At 50.4% G+C, this 10,525-nt stretch overlaps 1 long non-coding RNA gene across 1 annotated transcript; it reads left to right on the top strand.

The window, feature by feature from the left end:
• The first annotated feature begins 345 nt into the window (after positions 1-345).
• On the top strand, positions 346-8,247 carry LOC114227670 (uncharacterized). The gene is made up of 4 exons (XR_008556335.1): positions 346-425; positions 837-950; positions 5,199-5,304; positions 7,933-8,247. It is a non-coding gene; the product is annotated as an uncharacterized LOC114227670 (long non-coding RNA).
• Positions 8,248-10,525: the final 2,278 nt, after the last annotated feature.

Here is a 10,525-nt window from a genome sequence, read left to right as displayed (position 1 = left end):
GAGGGGTTGCGCGGCGGCCGGGGGAGCTCGCGGGTGGCGGCGGCGGCGGCCGCTCGGGGCTGGACGCCGTAAGGGGAGTAAGCGGATTTTCCCAGCAAGATCTCCATGTACAGCTACATCTTTAGGGCCGCTCGGGTTAATATATGTCGTCAGAGGCTCCTCACGCCAATCCCGGGGCGGCGGGGGCGGCGCCTCGCGCTCTCCGCAATAAAACTTTTTGATGTTCTTCTTGCTAATTGCCGAGGTCCTCTTCTAGGATTGGCTGCCCCTTCATAACCATAAGATAATTAAAACGAGAGGGGGGGGGCAGGGTTAAAAAAACTTTTTTATCAGCCAGAGGTTAATGCAAGTGTTTAACAGATGCTTCCTTATTAAAATATTCCCCCCCCCCCCCAACTCTCAAATATTGAAGAATCTCAAACCAGGTACAGTATCTCTCCACTTTTTTCTTTTCTGCCTTTTTTTTTTTTTTTTTTTTTTAAGGTACGCAGATACTGCTTTTCGAAGTGTTTGGTAGGTAATCGAGGCAAGAAATTCCGCAGGCCGACGGGTGCAGTATTGTGCCGGGCCGAGAGCAGAGGCGGCGGGCTGCGGGGGGGCCCCACAGCGGGGCGGCTGAGCCGGGCGGACGCGGGGCGCGGCGGGGAAGGCTGATCCTTGGACCTGGGCGCAGGCTGGACGCTCCTGGCTGGGGTCCCTTCACTCACCCACCGCCTTAACCCCGGCGCCGGCTGTTTGCTGTGGCTCCTGTGATGGTGGCTGCTTTTGGAGATCACGATCGAGACCCCCGGAGGAACGGTCCAGCCGATTGTAAATCCTATTTCCATATTCTTCAGGGACACCAGCCCCTTACGGAAGACCTTGGGCGATTTCAAAGCGCAGGCACCTCGATTCCCCGAATTTGTGGTGTGGCGGGTACCGGTGTTCCCCTGTTTTAACTAGCCTGTTTGGTAAGTAACTGAATATTTTTTACAGCGTGTTCAGAGCTTATTTTCCAGTTTTTATGAACAAACATATAAATATATCTCTACATTCCTGCCTCTCCCATAAAAGCGGGCATCTGTGGAAGGCAGGTTTAGTTCTCGGAGGGGAACCATTAAACACCAGTTTAAGAGGCAGGCCAGAAGGACGGCTCGTGGATGTTTAGATTGCTGGCCGTGGTGATCTTGAACGCATTATAACGGAAAATGGATCTCCACTTGGAAGTCACCGGCCGCGGGGGGCACCCAGGCCAGGGCGCCCCTGTGGCGTGAGCATCTCTGAGAAGGATCAGAAGGATCGCAGGAGGCTAGTGGGGTGAGGGGACGGTGGGACTGGACAGTGGCGGGAGCTGAAATCTTCCATCAGCTTTGCCCAGAGCGGCCAGGGGAGGCTGATATATATAGATGAGGGTGGTAGATGAGGATTCTATTCGATGGAGTTGAGTTTGGGAAAGGGTGTCCACAGAAGCCCTCTGGCCATCAATTAGAGGGACCAGAGGGCAGAGTGTGCAGAAGGCGGTGCTGGTCCTGACCAGGGTCGCCCAGGGGAGACCAATGACTCCACCCGGATCATCCACCGTCCTTGGAGGGAGGCCGCCAAGTGAGTCCCAAGGACTCCGGAGGACAACCCTCTCCTCACCCGCTGGGTGAGTTCTGTGGGGCACAGAATTCGGGGATGGAAGGCATGGTCAGGGCAAATGGAGAGCAGGGTTGGGGGAAGGGTTGTCCAACTCCGTTGCTGCCAGGGATTTGAGGCCCAGAGCCCTGGACAACAGCACTGAGAAATAATTTTCAGGTTGGCTGCGGCAGGGCCGTAGGAGAGGGGAAGGAACTCAGAGAGGGACGTTAGAAACGCAGGCTGGGAGTCCGTGCGAGGCCCATTCAGTTCCCCCTGTAGGAGGTCAGTTTCCCAGGGCGGCCTGGCCCAGGTCAGAACGTCTTAAGGCAGAGAACAGGGAGTGGAGAGCAGCTGAAGCCAGATTCGTTGGTAAGTGCCAGGGGCTTGGGTTTGGGCTGGAAACAAAATAGGGATCTAGAACTTAGAAGCTGCAACTCTGGTGGGTCTGCAATTTTGAACATAAGGAGAGTCCTTTTGAGACGTTGTTCTTCTAGGAAAGAATATAGGTAGTGTGGTCTGGGTTCTGTTTACATTTTCACCAGGAGGCAAACCCTGAATGTGTAAATATTGGTAGTTCAATCCCCTGACATCTGATACATTAAAAAAAAAAAGTCTGTTTATAAAAACACATCTAGGCCTTGGGAGTATGTAGACAAAGTAAGATGGTTGCACCCTGGCTGGGAACAGATAACATTCACGAAGAGCAGTTGGTAGTCTGCTTTCAGACCCAAAGGGAATTTTGGGAATTGAACAGAGGATGAAGGGGCCCAGGAGAGGGCTGAGTTGGAGATTGGGATGCTGTGTCCATCAGAGGCAAGTGGCCTCAGTGACGAAGGCTTCCGAACTTGCCTTGCCTTTCTCGTGATCTTTAATTGAAACAACACCAACAAAAAAACGAGCGAGTCCCTTCATGATCCCAGATAGCATGGCAAGTGATAAAAAAAAAAAAGACGGACAACATGGGACAGAAAAAAGTCGTAAAAGATGCTAATCTGAGCATCAGTTCTTACTGACAGTGTCATTATCAGTTAATTAATGTGGTCCAGGGGTCTAGGGCTTCATTTATCTCAGAAAGCCAAACCCAGAGGCTACAGCCTTAGAAAGGCGGCTTGGAGGCAGGGGACAGATGGGTGAACTCTGCTGTCTTGAACTGTAGTTACTGCCTCAGAGAAGCCAGGCTAGCTGAGCTCCACTCTGAATTCTCAATCAAAGGCAGCCATGTTTCCCCCTTGGTGTTCTCTTTGGCACATTTTGCTCCAGGCGCAGTGGGATGCTGGGTTAGCTTGCTGTTTTGGAAAGCTGCAAGGCAAAGGTGCCATCTTCGCCCCCAGTTTAGGTAACCTGTGCCTTCCAGAGGCGGTAGTGATGAAAGTGATGGTAGTGGCAGTGATGGAGGGGGAAAGTAGAGGGGAAAAAGGGAAGGAGGGTGTATTTCCAGGCTTACATGTCAGCCCGGTGAGCCCTCCCCAGGGCTGAACTAGTGTGGCCTCTGGTGCACTGCTCCCCAAAGGGATTATTTTCCGAGTACTCAGAGGGCCCCAGCTGCTGAGATGATGCTGGCTGGGGGGCAGCCCTAGGGTGGGTGCCCACAGGAGGAATCCTGGCAAGGGAATTACTTCCTACTTCTCCTTTTCTTAGGCTGGGGTGGGGGGGGGGGGCGGGCTGCAACTTGTCTTGCTGGGGTCAGTTTGGAGACCCCTTCACAAGGGGGCCGCCTGGTTTGGGGGGATGTTTGTGATTCCGTGTCCATGGTCTTTGTCGTAGCTGATGGTGTACTCACTGTGCTGCTCATGACATCTGCCTCCAACTAAACAGACAGAACCGGGTTCAAACATTTATTTTGCGCCCATGTCCCTGTCTCTCTCCCTTCACTCCCACCCCTTCCCCTGGAAAAGATTCAAAGAGCATGAGAGAGGCTGAGCACTCCCTTGCAAATATGTTGGTCTTGTGAGATACTTTAAAGAATCAATCTGGTTTAAACGGAAAAAGAAAAAAAATTTTTTTTTAAACCTCAGTGCGTTTTAGGGAAAATACAGATCTTTTTGAGGCCTTTAGGATTCCAAAGGCAAGGGCAGTTTGTAGCTGTGTGTTTTGCTCATGAGAACTCAAAATAAACTGGACCTGAAACGAACCAGGCCAAAGGGCCATAAACACACATTTTATGTTTACGGGAATGATGGCTCAATTCCCTTCGTCGTTTTTTTTCAAATCTCCTTTTACCTTATTTCCCCAACTAACATAGAGGCCACTGAGCATTCCCTTATATATCCACAATGAGCTTGTATACAGTGACCCCCAGAAAGCCACCGAACCCGGAAGGTGGCACAGGAAGCAACGTGTTCTTGAAGATGTAACCCAGTCCCACCTGCTCCAGGGACCCTGCTTCCTGTGACACCCAGATGGCTCCGCATTCCTGTCTGTACTAGGGCGGGATGGAGTCATCGTACATGCTAACCACTTAGTTTCAGAACCCTTAGGACATCTAGAACAAGACACATTGCCTGAGTGTCGGTAAGAGTTTCTCTCCACCTGGGGTTTTGCAGGCGCTCGCTTCCTTATTTTCCTTTTCGGAAACAGTTGTCTACAGACCCTGCAAGTGACAGTGGCTCCAGCAGTGAAGTGCCCTTTGCAACACACGTCTACAAAGCAGAATCAAACGCCATCGGACTTTTATATCTGTTTCAGACACGAAGGGCGGGGAGAGCTTCCCTTGGGCTCTTATGAGGTTTTATTTCTTCTGAGCATTTTCTTTTCTTTTCTTTTTTTTTTTTTTTGTATTTTGGGGTGGGGGCAGGGTATTTGAAGAGTGAGCCCTGTTCTCCCCTTTCCCCCCATCCAGAGCGGTTCTGTGGCTGATGGGGGCGGGGAGGGGCTGATCCAGCTGCAGTGATGACTGTGAAGGGGCTGATTGCTTAGGACTCCTTCAGTCCAATGATGATTAAGAAACATCTCAGTCAGTGGCCACAATTGGGACTTGCCTGTTGCCTGTATATCCTCCCTTCCCCCTCTCTTGCCCCCCCCCTCCACTTAGTCCCTCTTCTCCCCTGTCTCCTTCCCTCCCTTCTAATTTGCCCTCTAGCGATGTTTGGGTTTACAAGGTTTTTGATGTTACTGACCGGTTCATCCTAACTCCTCTAAGAAAAACCTTTTTTTTTTTTTTTAAAAAAATTGAGATATAACTGACATGCAACATTGTTGTCAGTTTAAGGTATACAACATGTATACAGAATATTAATATCCAAGATTACTGGTACTGGGACTTTCCATTTCCTCCAAACAATCAATGCTTAGATCTCCATGCTAACTGGAAGATAGTCAGCTGGTCTGGGAGATTTGCACTGATAAGGGAGAGCTAGGTACTTTGCTAGGTATCCAAGTCTGTAAAGCTAAAATACTTACTCAGACTAAAGGGGACAAAAGATAGTGTACGAGAAAGGGCCTCACAGGAGGCAGGGTAATGTATACAAGGGAGGTGTTATTAATGTTATTACAGGGGTCCTACGAGGTCCTGTAAATCTGATCTTTGCTACTTTGCAGTAAAATATAGTTTACACCCCACAGGATTTATGTTAACTACTCATCCACATTCTTGTTTCAAGCAAATTGTATACATGCCAGCAATATTTTCTTCCAAGCCGGGAGGAAACCATTGAACATTCAGATGAGGAAGGAATTGCAAGTTTGCATACATGCTCCGTGGGAACAGTAAGTAATTGACTTCAACTAGTCCTCAATACAATCTGGGGTCCAGAGTAAAATACAAAAGCAAACGGCAACTTAAAGTGTGGGGCTTTGGACACACCATTTATGTGACTGAAGGGTCTGCTTGGGACTGGAGGGCCAGGCCATCCCCACTTCTAACTGCGGTGTTGCTCGCATTCCTGGAAGTCCTGTTCTGAAACCTCCTTTTCAAACTCGCACAGAGGGGTTTCTTTTGCCCTGGCAGTTTCTCCCAAACCTTTTCTACTTTCTCCTAGGGCCTTTGCTTCTAGTCGAGGGACGTGAGCCAGGATGGTTAGGTTTCAGGTTAACAAAAAGAAACACTTTTATTGTCAATATTAATGGCAAACCTCGATTTTTACAAGGCTTGGGTTTAGCAGCGTGAGCAGATCAAAAGCAGCTTGGCTTGATTTCTCAATATTCTCTGGAGCTTAGACAATTAACTGCAATTTTGCTCCAAACGAAACAACACACAGAAAAGTTAGTCACAGAAATGTTACAGTTAGTCTTTCAGCAGAGATTTTTTACCTGTGCACACCGTGTCAGAATCTAATAAATTTGCCCGCTGAACCTGAGTTGAGTTTTGAAGGAAACCTCCTTAAAGTGTGTGAGCAGAGTGTCTTCATTTGCAATGTCAGGAGCCTGTTTCAGTGTGCGCATTCCACACTCGCCTTTCTGGCCGGGTAAGGATCCGGCAGACTGAGGTCTCCCTGGTAATTTGGGTACACCGAGTCTCCAGTTAATGACAGATAATCAGCCTTTGGGTCATTCGGTCATTCTCTTATTACAAACCCCTCCTGCTCTCTCTGATCTCCTTTCAAACTAAATTTCACACAAATAAAGCAAGACAGGGACAAGTTCTTAGAGAGAGAGAGAGAAAGAGAGAGAGAGAGAGAGAGAGAGAGAGAGAGAGAGAGAGAGAGAAGTATTAGAAACGCCTGATACAGAACTCTAAACAAGGAAAGGCAAACTAAAAGAGGATAGGAAAGAACATCTTATCAAAATGAACATGTTGTGTACAAAACATGAAAAGGAAAGGCTCTGGTTTTTGTTCAAGTGACAGAAAATTAAAATAAAAATAATTGCAGGCAGGAAAGTTATAAACAGAGAAGGCAGGATGCTTGCGGGAAATGCGCAGCACTGGGAGGCTAATTTGTTGTTAGAGATTATATATCTGCCCCATGATTGGAGAGGGGCGACTTTGTTCCATTTTCCAGAAGAGAATGGTTTTCTTTTAATACTTGCGTGAATGCCCACTTGCATGAACACAGGCCAAAACCTCGAGGAACTAAACGTGGAATTGCATTCTGCTTGCAAAGCATCCAACTTCAAAGAAGAAAAGCAGAATTCCATTCAGAACACGTTTGGAGGCTTCTCTAAATCGGTATGACGGACGCTTTTTTGTTTTGCTAACAGAAGGCACAGATCACTCCTGGGGAAGTCCAACCGAAACCAGGCCTCCCCTATCCCCTCCCCAACCCCCTTCCGGGGGTCTTCCTTCCAGTCTACATCTGCCTCTGCCTCAAGAAAGACAACCGTCAGATTGGCCAAGCTACATTTCTGACCAGATCCCTCTGGGAGGCGCTGGCTTGTGTGGCTCTAATAGAAGTTCTGGGGAGAGCGTCCCCAGTGCCATGTGCCCACCCCTGCCCTCGACAGTCTCCCTTGGCCCCCATCCAGGGCTCTGGAAGGGTCTAAGTCTAGCCCTAAGGGAGCTGTCGCCAAGCCCTAATCTGCAGAGAGACTGGAACTTAGGCTGAGGGTTTGATCAACTCAGTTCTCAGGTTAGAGGAGCAGGCAGGAGATGGCAGCAGGTGCCCAACTGTGGGTCTGGCACCCCCTGCCTCGCCAGCATAGCTAGGAAACAACTCCTCTCTCCCCCCACTTCTGTGTTTCTTCTAGCCCCCTCCACACCCCTGAAATGGCGTTCCCTCCAGGAATCCTTTCCAGGTATAGCTTCCCTTCTCTCTCTTCCACCAACTCAAGAAAAAAAAAAAATCAACCTTTTTTCTTTTGAACTCCTTTCGGGTGCTCCTGCTTCGGTCTCTCTAGTAGATCTCTAGCACTTCCTGTGACTAGGGGTTCGTGGGGACCCCAATCAATGCCGTGAACCCAGTAGGTGCTTAGACAGCTTGTGTAAAAGGGGTGACTTAGAGCCGTCAGGTGAACTGCGCCTATCCCGGGAAGCAGTCGGATTGGTGTTTGTTTTGAAAGCGACTCGAGCTCGTGGAGGAGTCGATCGTGGTCCAGTAGGGCCCCGACCTTTCTCTCAGCCCTCGGGAGAACCAGGGAAGCCTTCCTGCCATCCGTCGCCCTGGCACGGGGTCTGCGGCAGCCAGCTTCGGATCCGGGAGGGGGAGACCCGGGGAGGCCTCGAGGTACCCTTTCTCCACCTCCTGGGGCTCCGGAGTCAGAGCGCGCGCGCGCGCAGGACGCTGGGCTCCCCGCGGAGGAGCGCCTGGGTCTTTCTGAGCCTTAGTTTCCCCATCTGAACAATGGGGGTAACGAGCCCGACCTCGAGGGTGTTTGGGGAAGGTTAAACGACTTCTGGCTGCGCGTAGTGAGTATGTATGTATCTCCTCTGCCTCTCCGGTTTCTCGCCCTCTCTTCCAGGAGCCCGAGGACCCAGCCGGACAACGACGGGCCGGGCCGGGGCGCGTCGGGGGCACCACCGCGCCTCCCCGCGGATCGCAAGGCCTCAGCCCGCGGAGGACAGTGTGCGCCCCGGACTGATACGCGGGGCTGCAGCCACAGCCCGGGACTGTTAGGGTACAGGGGGCGCCACCCCACACGTAGGCCTCTGCGTGGGCGGCTGGGCCCGCTCCCGGTTGCATTCTCGTTTTGATCCCACCGCCGCCGCCCAGGAGGCCGGTTCTCCGCCACTCGGGCCCAGGCGGGTCGCCGCTGCGGGGCGGGAGGGACCTCCCCCAGCGTCCCCCCCTCCCCCCACCGCGGACCTCGGAGGACTTTTCGGTGGAGGCGGGCAGCGAGGGGTTAACCGCGTCCCTCCCCCACCGCGCCCTCCGCGCTGGGCGAAGGCCCCCCCCCCCCCGCCTCCCTCCCGAGGTCTCATTAGGGAAACCCTCACCGCTATTTTCAACATTTCCTCAATCAAGTGCCTTTAAATAGAGCTGCACAAATAAATTGGCGGCAAACGCGTAGATCTTGTCACGATGGAGACCAATCCCAATATTTCAGCCTTGTTTGCTTTGCAATTACGGGTTGGCTTGTGGCAGCGGTGCCACCGGGGCAAACCTGCAGCCGCCCGGGTTCTCCTCGGCTCCGCGGGCGGGTGCAGGAGGCCGGCGGTCCGCGGAGCCCCCTTCTGGGGGACGGGGTGGCCCCGGGGGAGGGGCCGCGAGGGGGCGCGGGCGGCCGGGCCTCTCCTACCCCCCCCCCCCCCCCCGCGTGCCAAGGGCGCTCAGGGCGCGGGCGAAGGACTCGGAGCCTTCAGGTTCCCGGAGCCACGGAGGTATCTGCACGAACAATAAACGAAGCAGGACGCACGTGGCAATCGTGTTGCATCCTTCCTCACCCTTTCTCTCCTCTCCCCTCTCTTCTACCCCCGAGACACGCTTCTCCGGTATTTGGTAGCGGTTCCCGGATTTTCCTCCTCCACCCCCACCCCTACCCCCTCTCTCGCTGTTAAGCTGCTAGCATGATTTGTTATATTTTCCACGGCTGCTTATTCTTGCTTGACTTCGGGTACAAAGTCAGTTTAAGCCCTCGGCAGGAAGAATGAAGCTCCAAGCCCTCTGGAAGGGCTCCCGCCGGCGCGTGGCTGCCCCCAGCCCTCCCGGACGCCGCGCGGCGGCTCTTCCGCGTAAATCCGCCGCTGGACGCGTTGGGTCCCCGCGCCGGCCAGCCGGGTGCCTCGCCGCAGAACGGTAGTTAACTCCAATCAGGTCCTAAGCCTTATATTTCACAGACAATTACATCTTGGCGGCTGCTTAACAAAAACGTAGTATTTACTCTGCTCTACACCGAGGAGCACTTTCAAAGTCGAAAGCAAATACTACATTTCAAAAAGGAAAATATGACAATAAATCTCTTTTTATGGATTCTCTCTGCATAAATGGAAACAACGTGATTTAAATCCGCGACACTCTCCCCTCTCACCCCCCTCCCCCCTCTTTTCAGGCACAGCTGAAGTTATACAGACACTGTCTTTGAACACACATTCTGCGTGTCTGGGGGGAGGCACCCACATTTGTTACATTCAGTTTAGTTTCCAAGCTTGCGCACCCCACCCTGACCCACACAGAGCCGCATGCAGCGAGGACTATGAATTAATTAGCTCTGGGATGTGAAGTCTATTTTCACACGGATTCAAAAAAGATGGCATGACTTGGGTAATTAATTTATAATTTCATGTAACTTTCTAAATGGCTACCCATTTTCCTCTCACGTGGGCTTCTTTCTGAAGGGGTGGGAAAGTTGAGGCAAAGAAATAGTTTCATGAGACTCTGGGGTACATATTAAAATGTTTCTTTACTATTTAAAAAATGCATAAAGTATGGACCTGTATTTGTTTGCTGGTGGTCATAAAATAAATTCATAGCCATTCTTGCTAATTAACAATCTTTTTTATGCTTAAAATTAAAAAAATAAATAAATCCTCTTGGACTGTATCTTCATTCTCCTGGATCACCCTCCTATTGAAATATTTTGGTTCTCAATTTTATTTATAGTAAACCTCAGAGATGATGGTTTCCTAAAACTGTGCAATGACAAAGCCACAGAATAATATTCCAAGTCCTGAAGTCATGCATACCCACGCACGTCTCCCACAGAGTTTCTAGCTGATGGCTTTAGTATTTCAAGAAATAGGAAACAGTAGCTAGAAAGGGTACCATTTCCTAAAAATTCTCTCTTTACAAAAAAAAAAAACTGGGTCTGGCATATTATTCCATGCACAAATTATAATATTAGTTTCATGTGTGTTAATCTGTTTAGTATTAAAACTGCTAGAGTGTCTTAACCACTAACATGTTTTACTACACTGCTTTCAAATGGGTGATCTCAGATAATTATGAAGATTTTGATGTTAATCCCACGTTAAGTGAACAACTATGAAAATAACCTTAAAGCATGATTATTCTTATATAAATGCCAGCAAATACAATTGTAAAGGGAACACGATTACTTTTTATCTGACATTATCCTATAAGGATATGGCTACATTTATTTCTTTTAAAATCGGGGC

This window comes from Eptesicus fuscus, chromosome 6, assembly GCF_027574615.1.
Source record: "Eptesicus fuscus isolate TK198812 chromosome 6, DD_ASM_mEF_20220401, whole genome shotgun sequence".
NCBI lineage: Eukaryota > Metazoa > Chordata > Mammalia > Chiroptera > Vespertilionidae > Eptesicus > Eptesicus fuscus.
The sequence above is the reverse complement of the archived record's forward strand: the minus strand, read 5'-3'. Positions and strand labels throughout refer to the sequence as shown.